The sequence below is a fragment of the Octodon degus genome, unplaced genomic scaffold (assembly GCF_000260255.1).
Source record: "Octodon degus isolate 3935 unplaced genomic scaffold, OctDeg1.0 scaffold00001, whole genome shotgun sequence".
NCBI classification, from domain to species: Eukaryota; Metazoa; Chordata; class Mammalia; order Rodentia; family Octodontidae; genus Octodon; species Octodon degus.
In genome coordinates, this window is record NW_004524577.1 from 14,477,611 (window position 1) to 14,482,227 (window position 4,617).

Here is a 4,617-nt window from a genome sequence, read left to right on the forward strand (position 1 = left end):
CATCTTCTGGACCTGCTCAAGGTCACATATGGAAAATGGAATTTCACATGTCCCACCCACCCTGAAGTCCATCACCTAGTGAGCAAGTCCCCCATGATCAAACTCTGCTCCAGTGTTGCCATTTAGAAATTTACTGCATTTTTCAGTCCACCAGTTCTGTAAAAGTGACTTTTTTATTTTTACCACTTACATCAGCCTGTGTAAAAATCTTTCCATGTCAGCGAGGCAGTAGGAGGCAAACATTAAAGTACTTTTTTTTATTTTACCATTCAAACATCAGACTTTAAAACACTCTGCCTCAAAATACTGACAGCTGAAGAGCCAGTGAGAGTTAACCCAAAGAGAAGTTTATTACCCTGAAATAAATGTTAACACATTAAAAAATTCTTAATGGCAGATTAATAATAATTGCTAATAAAACTCTTTTGTCACTCAAATAAATGTTTCATTAATTTTATTCATTCTGCCTCTCTTGTATTCCTTCAGACTTTTCATTCCCTATTCTCCTCTGTAGTCTGAAACTATATTTCTTTTTTCTTTTTTTTTTTTTGACACAAAACTTAATTTAATAGAAATTTTGTTTGTAGTTTTTACATTCTCACTGTGAGCCAACCTGGAATCCACTGCCCCACCCAGAAATGGCCCAGTCAAGAGGCAGGGGAGACAAAGGGATGGGGAGTGCCCCATTTTTCCTCAGTGCTGGGGGACTGAAGAAGCCACCCTTTTCTGCTGCCCCTCTCTGGGCTCCAGGAAGGAGAGCAGATGGAATCTCAAGCCTAGGGCTTCTCCTCCACACCCTTACCTTCAGGGTAGCTAAGGGATTCTGGAAAGGAGAAAGAGGTTGGTCAAAAGAGAAAAGGCAAGAGGAGACTGAGGGCTGAAGGAGAATTAGAGACAGAACTGTTTAAAAAAAAAAAAAAAGGCGGGGGACATAAATCAAAATCCACCCCAAATCTGAACCCATCTGGAAAAAAAAGTTCGAGTCTCATAGAGACATTATTTGGCCCAGCCAGCTCTGCAGCGGGGCGCACAGGCCTCAGTCCAGCCCTGGAGGGGTGCCGTGGCCTCTACAGCTAGTCCTTGGCCTGGCCAGTGGCATCTTCCTCCTCCTCTTCTTCCTTGTCCTCCTCGTCCTCTTCATCCTCATCTTTGTCCTCCTCATCATCCTTGTCTTCCGATTCCTCCTCTTCCTTGCGCTTCTTGTCTTCTTCCTCTTCCTTAAGTCTCTGCTCCTCATCCTGTTTGTCCTTCTTCTTCTTCTCTGCAGCCTTTGTGACACCCCATGTCTTGTTCCCAAACTCTTCTGCATAAGCCTCATCATTGGTGATGAGAAAGTTGTCAAAGATGGTACCAGATTTGACCTGCCAGAGATCTAGGCCCAGCACGGCAAAGTTATCGTAGGCATAAGTTTGCCTCCGGGGAGTACTCGGGGTTGTCGATTTCTGGGTGGATCCAGGTGCCCTTGTAATCTGGGTTATCGATCTGCCTTGGCTTCCACTCACCCTTGTATTCAGGGTTCTGAATCACTGGTGGTTCCCATTCTCCATCCATCTCTTCATCCCAGTCCTCAGGTTTCTTGGCATCAGGGTCTGGGATGTGTTCAGGCTTATCCCAGTCCTCAGGCTTGGAGTCTGTGGGGTCGTCAATCTTAGCACGTTCATCCCAGTCATCTGGTTTGGCAGCACCAGGATCCTTTATCTTCTTTGGTGGCAGGAAGTCCCCATCATCCTCCAAGGAGCCTGACTCCACTTGACTGTTGTCAATCTTCACTTCATAGGTGTTATCAGGTTGCACAATCAGTGTGTACAGGTGTGTGAATTCATCTTCCTTGCACCGGATGTCTTTGTTGATCAGCACATTCTTGCCGTTGTAGTTGAAGATGACATGAACCTTCTTGTCTGGGCCGAACATAATGTTGTATTCCAAGTCTCCGTGCATGTCCTTCTTGTCCAGGTTATCCGGAAACAGCTTCACATAGCCACCCCCACAGTCGATGTGCTGTTCACTGTGAACTGCACCACCAGCGTCTGGCCCTTGTTGCTGAAAGGTTCGAATCTGGCTGACAGGGCGTAAAAGTGGGTATCCTGACTTGTCTGCAAGCCTTTATCCTTCCCCTGATCCCCGTAGAACTTGCCAGAACTCAGAACGAATTTGCCGAAATCGGATTTGTGTTTGGATTCGATCCAGCGGTTAGTCCAGGCGTTTCCGTCCAGAAACTGCTCTTTGAAGTAGACGGCAGGCTCGGCGGCGGCCAGGCCAAGAAGGCCGAGCAGCAGCGGCACAGGTAGCAGCCTGGCAGGCCGAGGGGGCGGCGGCGCGCGGGCCCTTTAAAACAATCCTCTGGCAGCGGTTCTGCAGCACCGATCTCAAACTATATTTCTTACATCGTCCTTATTGATGATTATTTAAGTATACCAGAAATTTTCCTTGTCTACAAATTATGGGAGAAAATTTGAAGTCAACTGAGGTCTATAAATAGGAGTTTGGTTTTTGAAATCACTACAGAAGTGAATTTATTTTCTAGTTTTCTTTTCATTCTCTATTGCCCTCTGTTTTTTTTTTTTTTTTCCAATTGATTCAAACTCTGATGGCCAAAAGATTTCCTTTGCTCTTTAGCCGTATAATGATCAGTAATCTAGCAAATCCAAGAATATTTTTACTACTCAGACACCTTGTCTAAGCATTTTGACTTAAAAGATTTTCAGCAGTTCCTACAATGTTGTGACTTATGTTGAGCTACTTAGCCACAATAATGCCCAGTTCAGAGTCTTCTTACCTACCTAATCCTGGTGAAAAAGCAAAATGCTGAAGGCATTCATTCTGTCCCCTTACTTCATGACTTCTGTAGCTTTCCATCTCAAGCTCCTCACTCTGTTAAAGGCAGAGTTGTCCTAAGGAAACCTGCTTCCCTGTCTGATCCAGCTTCCCATCATCTCTCAGGCTGTAATCAAGTGCTTTCCATCTGTCCCCTCCACTCCCCTATTGAGCTGCCTTCATTCTTGAGCCTGCTGCTACCACTGGACCTTTGCACTGACCTCCCTCCCAACCTTTGCCTCGTGCGTTTCTCCAGTGTTCCAGATAGCCAGTTTGAAAACTGCCCCTTCCTCCAGAGTTCTAACTGGGGAGTCTTTTCCCAGATGCCTCACCCAGTTTTCGCCCTCCTCCTGTGGACACGACATAGATGCCTTTCTTCTTGTTGTTCTGTTTAGCATTCTTGACTCTTTACTGTATTACTCACTCGCCTGGCACAGGGTCCACTTCCTTACACTCTGAGGCAAGCATATCCAAGCATGGCCCCCTGCTCCAGACAGGCAGGAATGTAGCCCTACAAAAATCATAAACGTTTTAACATTAGGGTGTGGTTTCTGGCAACATTTCTCAGGACTCAACTGCACAGTTCTTGAGGACTTGGCAGGCGATAAGACAATGCTGTGAAAGTGAGCACATAGCACCATGCCGGTTCCACCTCCAGTAGTCCAGTTGGGGCTGTCGAAAGCCTCATGTAGCACATGCTATGTGTATTTGTGCAACTTGGTGAGTGAAACACAGCAACTATTGGCAGCTTGCCTACATGTATATGTATATCTGCATGCATACGGCTGTCTATTGGTACATGCAGACATGTAGGTTTTCTTACATAGTTGTTAAAGTTGTGCTTGTGCTAATTGGTAAAATAGTTTAATAAGGTAATATGCAATATACTCATTTAATTATGGTATATATTTTCTGTGTGGCCCAAGATAATTCCTCTTCACTCAGTTGGGCCCAGCTGAGCTGAAAGGTTGGACCTGACAGAACAGGTATTTTCATTCGTCTTATGCAAAGCTTCGTGTTCAGCACCGAGAACATCTGAAAGTTGAAATGCTCCATACACATTCATTGCATAAATGTACACCAACAGCATATGATCCAGGCTTGTCTGCCCCAGTTAGATTGTTAGATGAAGTCACCTTCTAGCTGACAACTTTGTGTTCCCAAAACACCCAGCACAATACAGAACAGATAGAAGGAAGTCAATATATGTGGTTGTATTAATACGTTGGCAGTCATGTGAAAGAGAGCATAAATCACAAAAAAAAAATAGTATAATTAGACTGAAGAGATAGCTTGGCACTCTAGGCACCAACCTGGAAGGAGCAAGGACCTGAGTTTGACCCCCAGTACCACATGCCATGCTGGCCTTGGAACCCTGGATATGAAGTGCTGGCCACTGAAACTGGGGCATGGTGGCACATGCTTATAATTCTAGCTCTGGGGAGGCTGAGATAGGAGGATCACTATGAATCTAAACTGCATAGTGAGACCCTGTACCAAACAAACAAATAAAAGATTTTGAAAATGAAAAAGAAAAAATAGGAAAATCATCTCACTGGCCATAAAAGTTTTTGAGATCCTTACAGTTTCCAGTTCTTTTGAAGGATTGGAGAGTCAAGCTCTATGAACTACCATGACCCCTTGTTATGTTCTGCCTGATTATGCACAGAGTCAGGATATCTCAGTATATCTAAATACATAAGAACAGCACAAGTAAAGTGGCCAGTAGAAAAGAAAGCCTTTCAATAGGAGAAAAGACTACTTTATTATTTCTGATTGCTGGGACACAATACCTAAGAACTC

The 4,617-nt window shown here is 44.4% G+C and overlaps 1 pseudogene; it reads right to left on the bottom strand.

Moving 5' to 3' along the window:
- Positions 1 to 560: 560 nt before the first annotated feature.
- On the bottom strand, positions 561 to 2,014 carry LOC111812828 (annotated as a pseudogene).
- Positions 2,015 to 4,617: the final 2,603 nt, after the last annotated feature.